Genomic DNA, 19,516 nt, shown 5'->3' on the forward strand with positions numbered 1-19,516 from the left:
AAACGTCACTTTCACACTAACCACCTTTCGTTTTAACTCTCGCGACGATAACTGAAATGTTGACGCGCGCCGGACAGATTCACGGACATACAACCACCCACCCACCCCGCGCCCCGGTTTCCGTCTGGACTGGTTCTGTCGTCCGAGTGAGTGCCAAAAATTAGCGTTCGTCTATTAAATGATTGTCGGATGATGATTATTGACGGACACTTTTATCGCACCCGATCACACTTTAGTTACTACCTACGTTTAGTATCGACGACGCATCGTTTCGATTATTGAAATTCGAATTGAATTTTTTTTTTTTCTAGTTTTCGACGTAGATTCGCGTGACACAAATATTATGAGCCTTTTTGGATCGATTTCGTGTGCATCACGCCATTTCTACGGGCGAACGTGAATGTGTGATGTTGACGTGATGGAAGCAACGTTTAGGCAATCCGCATTACGTATTACTATCAATTATATTTTAAACGAATGAAAACTTCAATTCAGAAGTGTGATAATCCCGATCCATTCAAGTTTTGTTAATTTTAGATTAAAAATGCGTGAGTATTGTACTATTGCTAACGATGCCAAAACATCGCATATTCAATGTAAAAAGAACAAGAGCAACGGGCCATTAAGTTAATTTAAAAATAACTCGTACCGGATAAGTCGAATACGTATCCAGGGAAAATTTATTAATTTTAAAATTGACCGGCGGAAACAGGTTCTCGCCTCCCACCACTTTTGTGTAGCGGCCGCCAAATCAATTTTGTTTTTATATAATTGATTCAAAAAATTGAAATTCACGCATAGTTATCTGTGCCTGAAGTGGGTCATTTTCATTGCATTGTTAGTAAGATCGAAACCATAGAAACCATACAAAACGCATACGACTATTTCTGTTTTTCATTTCACGCACTGTTTTTTATTAGTTACCTAGCAACATGGTCACTGCATTGAAACTTCAGAGTTCCTTCAAAAATTTGAATTTTTAATTTCAATTTTTTGAATCAATGATTTAATATAAAAATAACTATTGTGGAAAACAGCAAAAAATAAAATAATACCACTAATTGGCGGCTGGTCAGGATAGACCTAACGTTCGAAATTTAGAAAAATATTTTTTTTATTTTAATACTGTTACTTTTCTAATGAAGTGCGAAATAAGTTGTGCCCCATAGCTATCTTTTTTATTTTTCACTACGACAATTACAAAGTGTTGATATTCACAACTTTTCGTGAGCACTTCGATAGAAATGAACAAGAACGCAGGAAAATTCCACACCGAATATTAATATTCTGTCTTGGCCCATGTTTACTTTTATCTACCGCAAAACAAAATGTTCGGATTTGTCAGGGGTATTCTGATTTAAAAAAAGAAGAACATTTGACGAATATTTTAAGTCTCAAACGTTTGGAAAATAATGCAACAACAATTCATAGACTACAAAAAAGCCTATGATTCAGTACCACATTCATGGTTAATTAAAATTCTTAAAATTTATAAAATTAATATTAAATTAAATCACCTTCTTTATATGGATGACATAAAACTTAACAATAACTGAAAATCAATCAATATGTCGTGGTCATTACGAAAATTTAGAATATATAACTAAAGAAGGAGAAATCATTAAAAATTTAAATAAAGGAGAATTTTATAAATATTTAGGTATTAATCAATCAAATCAAATTAAATCTATTCTTTTGGTGTTATAAAATGGTCCAAAACTAATTTAAAGAATATAAATATTCAAACTAGAGTTCTCTTTACAAAATTTTGTAAACATCACCCCAAATCTGCTGTTGAAAGATTTAATTTACCACGCGAAAATGGTGGTAGGGGTTTTTCAAATCTAGAAATTCTACAACACAATCAAATTGCTTCACTAAAAAATTATTTTCTCAATAGAGCTCGTGATATGACACTATAGCAAATATAAAACAAAAGTCTTTACATGGGAGATATTTTAAAGAGCTGAGGGTTTTATATTTGCAATACAAGATCTTGCACCGTTTTGGCTCACAGCGAATATAAAAAACGTCATGATATATTCGCAAAAATTATACACATGAATTTAGCAGTTAAATTCAATTTATTAAAGGATACACAACCACATTACATTTATAAACCAGAAAGTTGTTTAGAAAATGACAATTACAAATTATATTTTGATCGCACAGTTTTAACTGACATTCACATTCAGCATAACAGACCAGACATTATTATTTTAAATAAACAACAAAAGCAAGCATATCTTTTAGATATAGCTGTTCCAAATTCACACAATATAACACAGACATATAATACAAAAATTAATAAATATATTATTATAATTTCAGCAACAGGAATAGTACCGCAATCTCTTTTTAAAAATTTAAAAATTTTGGACTTAGAGAACACATAAAACACAAAAAAGTCAAAATGTGGAGGCGAGACGCCGGTAATTATGTTGATAAGCACTGCACTACTGCCGCCGGGTGGAGGTGGGATACGAAAAGAAGATGCTCTCACTGCTCTCACTCACAATAAGTTCGGAAAAACCGAATTTTATTATCGTATTTAATTGACGTCACAGTTACTTTGGCGAAACAGGAGCTCGCTTTTCGAAGGCATGATGAAAAAGACAGACGAATCAATTTGATATATAAAACCTAACAGGAACGGCTGGTCCATGAGGTCATTTGGGTAATGACCCCCTAAAAAATAAAGGTTTTACCCAACACCAGCCGCGACTGCAATGTACACAAGACTATGACTGCTACATATTATGTTATTTCAACCAAATCAGAAGTACAATAATTTTGAAAAGTAAGTGCAATGTATACTTCTAAATCTATCTAAATTTATTAATATGTAATTTTTTTCAAAACTATCGATCTTTCTTTGAAACATTTTCAATTCACAATTCACTGTTGGAAGCGCTGTACTTTTTAGTATAAATACGTATACGAAAAATTAAAATAATAGTTGAATTAACACATCGTTAAATGTTACGAGGAACATAGTTTTTTGGATTACACAGCAAAATCTTGGAATTTCAGTCCGATATTACTCCATTGAGTCTTTGGACTCACAAATAAATACCTCGAAAAGCCGACAAACATCTGTCTAGAACTTTTCTAGTAACCAGAGGGTATCGTAAACGACCCGTGTTTAGACCTCTTTCGTGAAAGTGACCGACCGCCGGCGCCGCTCGATTTCGTCATAAATCTCAGCCGTACCCCCCCACGATAATTGACAAGTCTGTCATACAGCCCTACCATTTAAAACCTTTATTCTCTTCGTTTTAAAAATAGTTTCGCATGGTTTTTCTCTCTTCTCGTTTTACAATGGTCCAGTGACTAATAAATGAGTGTTGTGTTATGAGTTTGTTCGAGCTCAAAAAAACGTGGTTCGAAATTGTTTAACGTTTAACGAATGGTAAGTTATTCTAGTTTTTATGTTGGTCTTAACGTGTTAGGGGCCAAGAATACAACATTGTCTGTCCATTATAACATAGAACTGATATGTTGAATTCAGATCTCTAATTATTTAAAAACCAAAAAAATAAAGCAGCAGTCAAAGTGGCATGTACGCGTAACCTAATATATATTTTTTTTACATTAAAAGATCGCCGTCTTCCTCGTCGCACTTACGACATTTGCATATGTTATCTTTGTTAAACTCACGGAAGGAATATAATGAACCGGTCACCCGTCCAAGTGCTGACCGCTGCCCGCGTGGCTTACCTTCGGTGATCGAACGACAACCTTTACCGTTTGACGAGTTTTTATTCTGCAATTGTTTACAATTAATCGACAAAAAAAATTGTTTTCTTAATTATCTAGTACTTAAAGCTATGAATCTACATTATACGGGTCTGTGCATGTTTCCGAATACCTGCACGAAAAACAAATCGGTTCGGTGGTTGCTATGGATTTCAAAAAAAAACAAAAAGTGTTGGGGGGCAACGGCACGCGGTGTTCCCAAGCGGTCACCCATCCAAGTACTGACCGCGCCCGACGTTGCTTAACTTCGGTGATCGGACGAGAACCGGTGCTTTTCAACGTGGTATGGCCGTTGCCGTGGTGTTTAGGTGTGATCGTTGGTGTAAAATATATTGCTTTTAACATTCCGATGCACGAATATGAACATCAAAACGCGATGCGTTTCGTTTCCGTATGCACTTACCCTCTGACGACCGACGTCGGACCGAACTAACGGGAAATCCCACAACAACCACCACGTCACGCTCTAACGACAAGAGAGACTACTAGACGGACTGGCGATCTCCCGCGTCGCACATTTTTCGACCGCCGGCGGCGGTGGAAAATCCAGAATTTCACCCCACCTACCGCGCTGCTTGCTCCGACGACGACGAGATTCCCACATTTGGATCGACCGAAATATGTAAGTAATATCAGGAAGTTCCGATTTTCGAGAGGAGACCTGTGTTTCTATTTACCTATCTATAATAATTATCGTTATAATCATCATATCATTATTATTATTATTAACATTATTATTTATTACCATTATTATTATTATTATTATTATTTATCGTCCCTCGGATTCGGCGATCTTCGAAAATCCAAGTTGGACCGTTAGACATTCGAACGCGGTGTGCGTGGCTGACGAGTTGTTATTTTTGGCGTTTTTTCTTCGATCTTCACCCCGACTTCGGACGACGCAGGTCGGACACGAAATTACGAAGAGAGAAAGACGGAAGAAAGGAAGAAAACCTGAAGATCCGTCGAAGAAAATATCGGAAAACTCGTAGGTGCGGCATCGGTCGGACGATGAAGACCGTCTCCTTTCGGATGATCCTCTCGACGGACTTTCGGCCGTCCCGAAGGGTCCGGACGGCAACGGGACCCGTCGTCGACTCGTCCCGTTTCAACTTCCGCCGAAAACGATCGACCTGAACGTCGGAGAGGCGGTTCGCGGCATCCTGTTGTCGGAATTGCCTCGGTTCGAACACCAGGTCCTTTCTGTGCTTCGACCGTTTCGGAAGCGTTTGGCGACGCGAAGATGTCGTAAAATCGAGAAGGTGGCGCGGTATTCCGGGAAGAGATGGACCAATATTTCGGCGAACGAAATATGGATTCCCGGAATCGACGCGTCTACCCCGCACCGCCGACGTAAACCGTCGGTCCCGAATCGAAACCGTGACGACCCGGATTTAGGGCTGGTGGTTGGAGGGGCGTGTACCTGATTCGAAACCCACCGACGTTCCGAGACGAACTTCGCTATCTCCAGGGAAACTTCGGAAACCGAGTTCGGCCAGCTTGATCACACGGTGGCGATGGTGATCGAGGAAAGAGGACGATGCCATCACGCGGGCAACGATTCCGAGGCCTGCAATTTCTTCGACGGCGGACGCGGTGCGCGTTCAGTCTTCCGTCCGCAGTGGCGACTATTTTATAAAGACTTAGAAAATTTTTTTGTTCAATTCTCGTTCACGAGGTGCTCGAAGTGTACGTGTGTGAGCAAGTGTTTTTTCAATAATTATTATTAACTTTTAACGTTTTAACGTGAAAGATGGCCGACGTCGAAAATCAAACAGCATCATCGGTCACCACCGGTTCCGCTGCCACCCCTCAATCCCACGCGAAGAAAGAGAAAAAAGCGAAAAATCCCAGGGCGAAACCGTCCCATCCTCCGACATCCGAGATGGTAAACAACGCCATCAAGGGACTCAAGGAACGCGGAGGATCGTCTCTTCAGGCCATCAAGAAGTTCGTCGCCGCAAATTACAAAGTCGACGCCGAAAAGGTCGCCCCTTTCATCAAGAAATATCTGAAAGGCGCCGTGGCGTCGGGATCTCTGGTTCAGACGAAAGGTAAGGGCGCGTCGGGTTCGTTCAAGCTCGCCTCGTCCACCTCCGGTGGTGCCAAAGTCGCCTCCGCCTCCGACAAGAGGAAACCCGCTTCGTCCGCCGCATCCAAGACGAAAAAATCATCCGCCAAACGTACCGCCGTCGCGACGACTTCCGACAAGGCTTCCTCGAAGACAGCCAAAAAACAAGCCTCCCCCAAAGCGAAGAAGACTGCTGCCGAAAAGAAGAGCGCCGTCGCTGCCTCCGCCGCCGCAGCGAAAGCCAAGAAATCGGCCGCCTCCTCGGCAGAAAAGAAAACTAGAGCCGCCCCGAAACCCCGATCGCCTTCCAAAGCGAAGAAATCTAACAAGGCTGGTCCGACTAAAAAACCCAAAGCACCCAAACCCAAGACAGCCAAAGCCATTCCTGTCAAGGTGAAAAAGGCCGCTTCGCCGAAGAGGAAAAAGTGAGAAACGTGGATGGATACTCGACTCATGTTCGTTCGGCTGTGCCTCGTTCCGACGTCATCATCGTACTACCGGCAACGGGGCACGCACAAATGGCCCTTTTCAGGGCCACACGATAATCTACGACGAAAAAAAGAAATAAAACTATCCTTACGGCGAAACCAAATAAAATAGATAGCATCAGCTGGCAGGTAGGTGATGACAGGATGCAATAAAATTTTACGAACGACCGCAACCCAACCCGAATCGAGAGGACCGACCGATTATTGACATTTTTATTTTATTCATTTCCGGTTGAAGGGCGATATATTTTTTTTTTTGCCTGTAAAGTTTGAGGTTCTGAAAAGAACCGATTTTTTTGTTATAAAATTCGTGTTTCGTGTTGTTCTTCCGAAACACGATGTGGAAAAATTTAAGCGCGTTCACCCCGAATACGTCTGGCAAGTTGGATGTCCTTTGGCATGATGGTTACACGTTTGGCGTGGATGGCGCACAAATTCGTGTCCTCGAACAGACCGACCAAGTAAGCTTCGCTCGCTTCCTGGAGGGCCATCACGGCGGAGCTTTGGAAGCGCAAATCGGTTTTGAAATCCTGAGCGATCTCCCTCACCAAACGTTGAAAGGGAAGCTTGCGGATGAGCAACTCGGTACTTTTCTGGTAACGACGGATCTCACGCAGAGCCACGGTACCAGGTCTGTAACGGTGGGGCTTCTTGACGCCGCCAGTGGCGGGAGCGCTTTTCCTGGCCGCTTTGGTAGCCAGTTGTTTCCTGGGGGCTTTTCCTCCGGTGGACTTGCGTGCGGTCTGCTTGGTCCTGGCCATTTCGAATGAAACGAATGAAAAACAAAACTGACAATTATTAAAATCGACTCTGACGATCGTTAGACGTGCACGCGTCGAAAGGTAAACGGGTACTAAAAATTCCGCCATATTAAATTGTACTTTTATACGTGAACAAAGTCAACGGCTGACTTCGTCGATTGGTCGATGGTGAACCGTTGAATCTATATAAGGCTCCGTTAGTTGAAATTTTGCGGTAGTTGACTTCCTAGGGACGAGGTGTGCAGGTATTTTGTGTCAGTTGAAATAATCTGAAAAGATGACCGGTCGCGGTAAAGGAGGCAAAGGATTGGGAAAAGGAGGAGCGAAGCGTCATCGCAAAGTCCTGCGTGACAACATCCAGGGCATCACGAAACCCGCTATCAGAAGATTGGCTCGTCGTGGCGGCGTGAAACGTATTTCCGGTTTGATCTACGAAGAAACTCGCGGAGTCCTGAAAGTGTTCTTGGAAAATGTCATCCGAGATGCCGTCACCTACACGGAACACGCCAAACGTAAAACCGTGACAGCGATGGACGTCGTCTACGCTTTGAAACGTCAAGGACGCACCCTCTACGGTTTCGGAGGTTAATTTCCTGGCGCTCTTCACCGTTCGAGAAAACCAGAATAAAATACGAAATACAAAATCGGTTCTTTTCAGAACCACAAAATAAAAATAAGAGGAAAAAAAAGAAACATGATGTTCTTTCGAGAAACAACGGACAATTATTACTAACTGACTACCTGATAAATGTACCAAGATCGTAAACACCCCTTGCTTTCCTTTTGGCATTGCAGTCGTAAATGATAATAATACAAAAAGAAAAGATGCATCGGTCATTTTACGAAAAAAAAAAGCTATAGTGGCCCTGAGAAGGGCCGATATTTTGAGTTTTCGCCACGGAGATGGATCGATCGTTCGTTTAAGGTTTCTTCTCGGTTTTTTTGGGTAAAAGTACGGCCTGAATGTTGGGTAAGACACCGCCTTGGGCGATCGTAACTCCGGACAGGAGTTTGTTCAATTCCTCGTCGTTTCTGATGGCCAGCTGCAGATGACGCGGTATAATACGTGTCTTCTTGTTGTCACGGGCAGCGTTTCCTGCCAATTCTAGAACTTCGGCGGCTAAGTACTCCATGACGGCGGCCAAATAGACGGGAGCTCCTGCACCGACGCGTTCCGCGTAATTTCCTTTTCTGAGAAGACGATGTATCCTACCCACCGGAAACTGGAGACCGGCACGGCTCGAACGGGATTTCGCTTTTCCCTTCACTTTACCTCCTTTACCGCGACCTGACATTTTAAGTTCGTTCGTTAGACACCACGAGAAGTAATAAAACTGACGGACGGGACTCGTCGATTGTAAAAGCTGGTAGCTGTGCTTCGAATTTATAGCCTCCGTGATAGGAGAATAGGACGTGACGATTGGTGGGAGCCCGTTTTCAGGTGGGGTTCTGGTGAACACACTACCTATCAGAAAGGTGGTGGTGCAAAGTTAACGCACGCACACGAGTCAGAGCAGTTCGCGAGTTTGTTGAATCGAATTGAATTGAAAAATGCCGCCGAAGACAAGTGGTAAGGCAGCCAAGAAGGCCGGGAAAGCTCAGAAGAACATTTCCAAGAGCGACAAAAAAAAGAAGCGCAGGAGGAAGGAGAGCTATGCCATCTACATCTACAAGGTGTTGAAACAAGTCCATCCCGACACCGGTATCTCTAGTAAGGCTATGAGCATAATGAACAGTTTCGTGAACGACATCTTCGAACGTATCGCCGCTGAAGCTTCCCGTCTGGCACACTACAACAAACGTTCGACGATCACCAGCAGAGAAATTCAAACTGCCGTGCGTCTGTTGTTGCCCGGTGAGTTGGCCAAGCACGCCGTCTCCGAAGGTACCAAAGCCGTCACCAAGTACACCAGTTCGAAATAGATGTTTTTCGTTTTCGACACATTTATAAACGGTTCTTTTCAGAACCACAAAAACTCTCGAACAAAAAAGAAAAAGACGTGAAACAGCGATTTTTAATTAACTTTTATTATGTCATTATTATTATTATTAGGTTTCATGCATTATCGGTATTTTGCACCCATGCCTATCCAACTTGTAGTTATGTGGTTATTGTATTCGAAATAATTTAGTTGATTGAGGTTATGTTATGAATAAATTTCTATTTTGCCAGAATACAACTCTTCGGAAGAAGAAATCAAATAAACAATCGTACATCTGCTGAACAACCTAGTTGATGGTTGATGGATTTGCATTACCCAGCATATAGCCTAAATGTTCATCTTTAGTGAAATTAAAATTACTTAGCTTTTTTAAGAAAGAAAAAATTAGAACGAATTCTCATCGAAAAAACCGCGATTCCTACAAATGATACAGATGGTTTTGTAGTCGCGTATGTTATTGAATACAATGAGCCGACATTTTTCCGACTCTTTGTTTCATCGAAAACGTTGTTGACATTAGCAAGGAACGTTAAGGATTCCCTGAAACAGACAATTTCACTGTTTTGGAATAGCAGTATGTGCAAATGAGAGGACAGAAGACTTTGAAAAAAGGAGTGAACAAAACTGTACTTTAGTACAGAATGTTATGTTTATTTTAATTTCAATTGTTCCTGTTTTAATGAGATTTTTTATGTTCCTAAATCATTTTCTATTTTTTTTTTCATTAGAGAAGAGTTATTGTCGAGTTATTATCTCTACCTAGCATAAAAATTAAAATACTTTGCAACATTACGTTATTATACATTGCATATCTGACATAAAATACTTGCAAAAATTACTTAGCTAATTAATATTACGCATGACAACTCACATTATTTACTTTGCAAAACATTATAGAATACATAACAGATAATTGTGACCCTGTGTATTGTTCATTGGAATTAAAATAAAAAAAACGTGATTTCGTCAATCGCCGTTATTTGCGACTTCAGGCAACTGTCGCTAAGAGCTATTTTTGTTTCTCCGTTCAATTTCCCGATAAAATCGTCGACTTAGTTATTAACTAAGTTCTTCAGTTAGGTGGTATCAACAATACCACAATAGCCATGTTGCCGGAGTTTTTTGATAAAAGACTTGCTAGTTGGAATACAGAAAATATTTACCAAACACCTATTCACGATAATAAACCGGGGCACTATTGTGGGTTTTCGGTTGGTTTTATATTATATTAGGTACTCACCCTTCGTAACGTGTCTCCACGAAAAAACGTCACTTTCACACTAACCACCTTTCGTTTTAACTCTCGCGACGATAACTGAAATGTTGACGCGCGCCGGACAGATTCACGGACATACAACCACCCACCCACCCCGCGCCCCGGTTTCCGTCTGGACTGGTTCTGTCGTCCGAGTGAGTGCCAAAAATTAGCGTTCGTCTATTAAATGATTGTCGGATGATGATTATTGACGGACACTTTTATCGCACCCGATCACACTTTAGTTACTACCTACGTTTAGTATCGACGACGCATCGTTTCGATTATTGAAATTCGAATTGAATTTTTTTTTTTTCTAGTTTTCGACGTAGATTCGCGTGACACAAATATTATGAGCCTTTTTGGATCGATTTCGTGTGCATCACGCCATTTCTACGGGCGAACGTGAATGTGTGATGTTGACGTGATGGAAGCAACGTTTAGGCAATCCGCATTACGTATTACTATCAATTATATTTTAAACGAATGAAAACTTCAATTCAGAAGTGTGATAATCCCGATCCATTCAAGTTTTGTTAATTTTAGATTAAAAATGCGTGAGTATTGTACTATTGCTAACGATGCCAAAACATCGCATATTCAATGTAAAAAGAACAAGAGCAACGGGCCATTAAGTTAATTTAAAAATAACTCGTACCGGATAAGTCGAATACGTATCCAGGGAAAATTTATTAATTTTAAAATTGACCGGCGGAAACAGGTTCTCGCCTCCCACCACTTTTGTGTAGCGGCCGCCAAATCAATTTTGTTTTTATATAATTGATTCAAAAAATTGAAATTCACGCATAGTTATCTGTGCCTGAAGTGGGTCATTTTCATTGCATTGTTAGTAAGATCGAAACCATAGAAACCATACAAAACGCATACGACTATTTCTGTTTTTCATTTCACGCACTGTTTTTTATTAGTTACCTAGCAACATGGTCACTGCATTGAAACTTCAGAGTTCCTTCAAAAATTTGAATTTTTAATTTCAATTTTTTGAATCAATGATTTAATTAAAAAATAACTATTGTGGAAAACAGCAAAAAATAAAATAATACCACTAATTGGCGGCTGGTCAGGATAGACCTAACGTTCGAAATTTAGAAAAATATTTTTTTTATTTTAATACTGTTACTTTTCTAATGAAGTGCGAAATAAGTTGTGCCCCATAGCTATCTTTTTTATTTTTCACTACGACAATTACAAAGTGTTGATATTCACAACTTTTCGTGAGCACTTCGATAGAAATGAACAAGAACGCAGGAAAATTCCACACCGAATATTAATATTCTGTCTTGGCCCATGTTTACTTTTATCTACCGCAAAACAAAATGTTCGGATTTGTCAGGGGTATTCTGATTTAAAAAAAGAAGAACATTTGACGAATATTTTAAGTCTCAAACGTTTGGAAAATAATGCAACAACAATTCATAGACTACAAAAAAGCCTATGATTCAGTACCACATTCATGGTTAATTAAAATTCTTAAAATTTATAAAATTAATATTAAATTAAATCACCTTCTTTATATGGATGACATAAAACTTAACAATAACTGAAAATCAATCAATATGTCGTGGTCATTACGAAAATTTAGAATATATAACTAAAGAAGGAGAAATCATTAAAAATTTAAATAAAGGAGAATTTTATAAATATTTAGGTATTAATCAATCAAATCAAATTAAATCTATTCTTTTGGTGTTATAAAATGGTCCAAAACTAATTTAAAGAATATAAATATTCAAACTAGAGTTCTCTTTACAAAATTTTGTAAACATCACCCCAAATCTGCTGTTGAAAGATTTAATTTACCACGCGAAAATGGTGGTAGGGGTTTTTCAAATCTAGAAATTCTACAACACAATCAAATTGCTTCACTAAAAAATTATTTTCTCAATAGAGCTCGTGATATGACACTATAGCAAATATAAAACAAAAGTCTTTACATGGGAGATATTTTAAAGAGCTGAGGGTTTTATATTTGCAATACAAGATCTTGCACCGTTTTGGCTCACAGCGAATATAAAAAACGTCATGATATATTCGCAAAAATTATACACATGAATTTAGCAGTTAAATTCAATTTATTAAAGGATACACAACCACATTACATTTATAAACCAGAAAGTTGTTTAGAAAATGACAATTACAAATTATATTTTGATCGCACAGTTTTAACTGACATTCACATTCAGCATAACAGACCAGACATTATTATTTTAAATAAACAACAAAAGCAAGCATATCTTTTAGATATAGCTGTTCCAAATTCACACAATATAACACAGACATATAATACAAAAATTAATAAATATATTATTATAATTTCAGCAACAGGAATAGTACCGCAATCTCTTTTTAAAAATTTAAAAATTTTGGACTTAGAGAACACATAAAACACAAAAAAGTCAAAATGTGGAGGCGAGACGCCGGTAATTATGTTGATAAGCACTGCACTACTGCCGCCGGGTGGAGGTGGATACGAAAAGAAGATGCTCTCACTGCTCTCACTCACAATAAGTTCGGAAAAACCGAATTTTATTATCGTATTTAATTGACGTCACAGTTACTTTGGCGAAACAGGAGCTCGCTTTTCGAAGGCATGATGAAAAAGACAGACGAATCAATTTGATATATAAAACCTAACAGGAACGGCTGGTCCATGAGGTCATTTGGGTAATGACCCCCTAAAAAATAAAGGTTTTACCCAACACCAGCCGCGACTGCAATGTACACAAGACTATGACTGCTACATATTATGTTATTTCAACCAAATCAGAAGTACAATAATTTTGAAAAGTAAGTGCAATGTATACTTCTAAATCTATCTAAATTTATTAATATGTAATTTTTTTCAAAACTATCGATCTTTCTTTGAAACATTTTCAATTCACAATTCACTGTTGGAAGCGCTGTACTTTTTAGTATAAATACGTATACGAAAAATTAAAATAATAGTTGAATTAACACATCGTTAAATGTTACGAGGAACATAGTTTTTTGGATTACACAGCAAAATCTTGGAATTTCAGTCCGATATTACTCCATTGAGTCTTTGGACTCACAAATAAATACCTCGAAAAGCCGACAAACATCTGTCTAGAACTTTTCTAGTAACCAGAGGGTATCGTAAACGACCCGTGTTTAGACCTCTTTCGTGAAAGTGACCGACCGCCGGCGCCGCTCGATTTCGTCATAAATCTCAGCCGTACCCCCCACGATAATTGACAAGTCTGTCATACAGCCCTACCATTTAAAACCTTTATTCTCTTCGTTTTAAAAATAGTTTCGCATGGTTTTTCTCTCTTCTCGTTTTACAATGGTCCAGTGACTAATAAATGAGTGTTGTGTTATGAGTTTGTTCGAGCTCAAAAAAACGTGGTTCGAAATTGTTTAACGTTTAACGAATGGTAAGTTATTCTAGTTTTTATGTTGGTCTTAACGTGTTAGGGGCCAAGAATACAACATTGTCTGTCCATTATAACATAGAACTGATATGTTGAATTCAGATCTCTAATTATTTAAAAACCAAAAAAATAAAGCAGCAGTCAAAGTGGCATGTACGCGTAACCTAATATATATTTTTTTTACATTAAAAGATCGCCGTCTTCCTCGTCGCACTTACGACATTTGCATATGTTATCTTTGTTAAACTCACGGAAGGAATATAATGAACCGGTCACCCGTCCAAGTGCTGACCGCTGCCCGCGTGGCTTACCTTCGGTGATCGAACGACAACCTTTACCGTTTGACGAGTTTTTATTCTGCAATTGTTTACAATTAATCGACAAAAAAAATTGTTTTCTTAATTATCTAGTACTTAAAGCTATGAATCTACATTATACGGGTCTGTGCATGTTTCCGAATACCTGCACGAAAAACAAATCGGTTCGGTGGTTGCTATGGATTTCAAAAAAAAACAAAAAGTGTTGGGGGGCAACGGCACGCGGTGTTCCCAAGCGGTCACCCATCCAAGTACTGACCGCGCCCGACGTTGCTTAACTTCGGTGATCGGACGAGAACCGGTGCTTTTCAACGTGGTATGGCCGTTGCCGTGGTGTTTAGGTGTGATCGTTGGTGTAAAATATATTGCTTTTAACATTCCGATGCACGAATATGAACATCAAAACGCGATGCGTTTCGTTTCCGTATGCACTTACCCTCTGACGACCGACGTCGGACCGAACTAACGGGAAATCCCACAACAACCACCACGTCACGCTCTAACGACAAGAGAGACTACTAGACGGACTGGCGATCTCCCGCGTCGCACATTTTTCGACCGCCGGCGGCGGTGGAAAATCCAGAATTTCACCCCACCTACCGCGCTGCTTGCTCCGACGACGACGAGATTCCCACATTTGGATCGACCGAAATATGTAAGTAATATCAGGAAGTTCCGATTTTCGAGAGGAGACCTGTGTTTCTATTTACCTATCTATAATAATTATCGTTATAATCATCATATCATTATTATTATTATTAACATTATTATTTATTACCATTATTATTATTATTATTATTATTTATCGTCCCTCGGATTCGGCGATCTTCGAAAATCCAAGTTGGACCGTTAGACATTCGAACGCGGTGTGCGTGGCTGACGAGTTGTTATTTTTGGCGTTTTTTCTTCGATCTTCACCCCGACTTCGGACGACGCAGGTCGGACACGAAATTACGAAGAGAGAAAGACGGAAGAAAGGAAGAAAACCTGAAGATCCGTCGAAGAAAATATCGGAAAACTCGTAGGTGCGGCATCGGTCGGACGATGAAGACCGTCTCCTTTCGGATGATCCTCTCGACGGACTTTCGGCCGTCCCGAAGGGTCCGGACGGCAACGGGACCCGTCGTCGACTCGTCCCGTTTCAACTTCCGCCGAAAACGATCGACCTGAACGTCGGAGAGGCGGTTCGCGGCATCCTGTTGTCGGAATTGCCTCGGTTCGAACACCAGGTCCTTTCTGTGCTTCGACCGTTTCGGAAGCGTTTGGCGACGCGAAGATGTCGTAAAATCGAGAAGGTGGCGCGGTATTCCGGGAAGAGATGGACCAATATTTCGGCGAACGAAATATGGATTCCCGGAATCGACGCGTCTACCCCGCACCGCCGACGTAAACCGTCGGTCCCGAATCGAAACCGTGACGACCCGGATTTAGGGCTGGTGGTTGGAGGGGCGTGTACCTGATTCGAAACCCACCGACGTTCCGAGACGAACTTCGCTATCTCCAGGGAAACTTCGGAAACCGAGTTCGGCCAGCTTGATCACACGGTGGCGATGGTGATCGAGGAAAGAGGACGATGCCATCACGCGGGCAACGATTCCGAGGCCTGCAATTTCTTCGACGGCGGACGCGGTGCGCGTTCAGTCTTCCGTCCGCAGTGGCGACTATTTTATAAAGACTTAGAAAATTTTTTTGTTCAATTCTCGTTCACGAGGTGCTCGAAGTGTACGTGTGTGAGCAAGTGTTTTTTCAATAATTATTATTAACTTTTAACGTTTTAACGTGAAAGATGGCCGACGTCGAAAATCAAACAGCATCATCGGTCACCACCGGTTCCGCTGCCACCCCTCAATCCCACGCGAAGAAAGAGAAAAAAGCGAAAAATCCCAGGGCGAAACCGTCCCATCCTCCGACATCCGAGATGGTAAACAACGCCATCAAGGGACTCAAGGAACGCGGAGGATCGTCTCTTCAGGCCATCAAGAAGTTCGTCGCCGCAAATTACAAAGTCGACGCCGAAAAGGTCGCCCCTTTCATCAAGAAATATCTGAAAGGCGCCGTGGCGTCGGGATCTCTGGTTCAGACGAAAGGTAAGGGCGCGTCGGGTTCGTTCAAGCTCGCCTCGTCCACCTCCGGTGGTGCCAAAGTCGCCTCCGCCTCCGACAAGAGGAAACCCGCTTCGTCCGCCGCATCCAAGACGAAAAAATCATCCGCCAAACGTACCGCCGTCGCGACGACTTCCGACAAGGCTTCCTCGAAGACAGCCAAAAAACAAGCCTCCCCCAAAGCGAAGAAGACTGCTGCCGAAAAGAAGAGCGCCGTCGCTGCCTCCGCCGCCGCAGCGAAAGCCAAGAAATCGGCCGCCTCCTCGGCAGAAAAGAAAACTAGAGCCGCCCCGAAACCCCGATCGCCTTCCAAAGCGAAGAAATCTAACAAGGCTGGTCCGACTAAAAAACCCAAAGCACCCAAACCCAAGACAGCCAAAGCCATTCCTGTCAAGGTGAAAAAGGCCGCTTCGCCGAAGAGGAAAAAGTGAGAAACGTGGATGGATACTCGACTCATGTTCGTTCGGCTGTGCCTCGTTCCGACGTCATCATCGTACTACCGGCAACGGGGCACGCACAAATGGCCCTTTTCAGGGCCACACGATAATCTACGACGAAAAAAAGAAATAAAACTATCCTTACGGCGAAACCAAATAAAATAGATAGCATCAGCTGGCAGGTAGGTGATGACAGGATGCAATAAAATTTTACGAACGACCGCAACCCAACCCGAATCGAGAGGACCGACCGATTATTGACATTTTTATTTTATTCATTTCCGGTTGAAGGGCGATATATTTTTTTTTTTGCCTGTAAAGTTTGAGGTTCTGAAAAGAACCGATTTTTTTGTTATAAAATTCGTGTTTCGTGTTGTTCTTCCGAAACACGATGTGGAAAAATTTAAGCGCGTTCACCCCGAATACGTCTGGCAAGTTGGATGTCCTTTGGCATGATGGTTACACGTTTGGCGTGGATGGCGCACAAATTCGTGTCCTCGAACAGACCGACCAAGTAAGCTTCGCTCGCTTCCTGGAGGGCCATCACGGCGGAGCTTTGGAAGCGCAAATCGGTTTTGAAATCCTGAGCGATCTCCCTCACCAAACGTTGAAAGGGAAGCTTGCGGATGAGCAACTCGGTACTTTTCTGGTAACGACGGATCTCACGCAGAGCCACGGTACCAGGTCTGTAACGGTGGGGCTTCTTGACGCCGCCAGTGGCGGGAGCGCTTTTCCTGGCCGCTTTGGTAGCCAGTTGTTTCCTGGGGGCTTTTCCTCCGGTGGACTTGCGTGCGGTCTGCTTGGTCCTGGCCATTTCGAATGAAACGAATGAAAAACAAAACTGACAATTATTAAAATCGACTCTGACGATCGTTAGACGTGCACGCGTCGAAAGGTAAACGGGTACTAAAAATTCCGCCATATTAAATTGTACTTTTATACGTGAACAAAGTCAACGGCTGACTTCGTCGATTGGTCGATGGTGAACCGTTGAATCTATATAAGGCTCCGTTAGTTGAAATTTTGCGGTAGTTGACTTCCTAGGGACGAGGTGTGCAGGTATTTTGTGTCAGTTGAAATAATCTGAAAAGATGACCGGTCGCGGTAAAGGAGGCAAAGGATTGGGAAAAGGAGGAGCGAAGCGTCATCGCAAAGTCCTGCGTGACAACATCCAGGGCATCACGAAACCCGCTATCAGAAGATTGGCTCGTCGTGGCGGCGTGAAACGTATTTCCGGTTTGATCTACGAAGAAACTCGCGGAGTCCTGAAAGTGTTCTTGGAAAATGTCATCCGAGATGCCGTCACCTACACGGAACACGCCAAACGTAAAACCGTGACAGCGATGGACGTCGTCTACGCTTTGAAACGTCAAGGACGCACCCTCTACGGTTTCGGAGGTTAATTTCCTGGCGCTCTTCACCGTTCGAGAAAACCAGAATAAAATACGAAATACAAAATCGGTTCTTTTCAGAACCACAAAATAAAAATAAGAGGAAAAAAAAGAAACATGATGTTCTTTCGAGAAACAACGGACAATTATTACTAACTGACTACCTGATAAATGTACCAAGATCGTAAACACCCCTTGCTTTCCTTTTGGCATTGCAGTCGTAAATGATAATAATACAAAAAGAAAAGATGCATCGGTCATTTTACGAAAAAAAAAAGCTATAGTGGCCCTGAGAAGGGCCGATATTTTGAGTTTTCGCCACGGAGATGGATCGATCATTCGTTTAAGGTTTCTTCTCGGTTTTTTTGGGTAAAAGTACGGCCTGAATGTTGGGTAAGACACCGCCTTGGGCGATCGTAACTCCGGACAGGAGTTTGTTCAATTCCTCGTCGTTTCTGATGGCCAGCTGCAGATGACGCGGTATAATACGTGTCTTCTTGTTGTCACGGGCAGCGTTTCCTGCCAATTCTAGAACTTCGGCGGCTAAGTACTCCATGACGGCGGCCAAATAGACGGGAGCTCCTGCACCGACGCGTTCCGCGTAATTTCCTTTTCTGAGAAGACGATGTATCCTACCCACCGGAAACTGGAGACCGGCACGGCTCGAACGGGATTTCGCTTTTCCCTTCACTTTACCTCCTTTACCGCGACCTGACATTTTAAGTTCGTTCGTTAGACACCACGAGAAGTAATAAAACTGACGGACGGGACTCGTCGATTGTAAAAGCTGGTAGCTGTGCTTCGAATTTATAGCCTCCGTGATAGGAGAATAGGACGTGACGATTGGTGGGAGCCCGTTTTCAGGTGGGGTTCTGGTGAACACACTACCTATCAGAAAGGTGGTGGTGCAAAGTTAACGCACGCACACGAGTCAGAGCAGTTCGCGAGTTTGTTGAATCGAATTGAATTGAAAAATGCCGCCGAAGACAAGTGGTAAGGCAGCCAAGAAGGCCGGGAAAGCTCAGAAGAACATTTCCAAGAGCGACAAAAAAAAGAAGCGCAGGAGGAAGGAGAGCTATGCCATCTACATCTACAAGGTGTTGAAACAAGTCCATCCCGACACCGGTATCTCTAGTAAGGCTATGAGCATAATGAACAGTTTCGTGAACGACATCTTCGAACGTATCGCCGCTGAAGCTTCCCGTCTGGCACACTACAACAAACGTTCGACGATCACCAGCAGAGAAATTCAAACTGCCGTGCGTCTGTTGTTGCCCGGTGAGTTGGCCAAGCACGCCGTCTCCGAAGGTACCAAAGCCGTCACCAAGTACACCAGTTCGAAATAGATGTTTTTCGTTTTCGACACATTTATAAACGGTTCTTTTCAGAACCACAAAAACTCTCGAACAAAAAAGAAAAAGACGTGAAACAGCGATTTTTAATTAACTTTTATTATGTCATTATTATTATTATTAGGTTTCATGCATTATCGGTATTTTGCACCCATGCCTATCCAACTTGTAGTTATGTGGTTATTGTATTCGAAATAATTTAGTTGATTGAGGTTATGTTATGA

At 41.7% G+C, this 19,516-nt stretch overlaps 2 non-coding genes across 2 annotated transcripts; both read right to left on the reverse strand.

The window, feature by feature from the left end:
- Positions 1 to 3,936: 3,936 nt before the first annotated feature.
- On the reverse strand, positions 3,937 to 4,056 carry LOC138140885 (5S ribosomal RNA). Its single transcript, XR_011162796.1, has one exon. It is a non-coding gene; the product is annotated as a 5S ribosomal RNA (ribosomal RNA).
- Positions 4,057 to 14,220: 10,164 nt separating this feature from the next.
- On the reverse strand, positions 14,221 to 14,340 carry LOC138140886 (5S ribosomal RNA). The gene has a single exon (XR_011162797.1). It is a non-coding gene; the product is annotated as a 5S ribosomal RNA (ribosomal RNA).
- Between the last annotated feature and the right edge of the window lie 5,176 nt (positions 14,341 to 19,516).

Source organism: Tenebrio molitor, unplaced genomic scaffold, assembly GCF_963966145.1.
Source record: "Tenebrio molitor unplaced genomic scaffold, icTenMoli1.1 SCAFFOLD_511, whole genome shotgun sequence".
NCBI classification, from domain to species: Eukaryota; Metazoa; Arthropoda; class Insecta; order Coleoptera; family Tenebrionidae; genus Tenebrio; species Tenebrio molitor.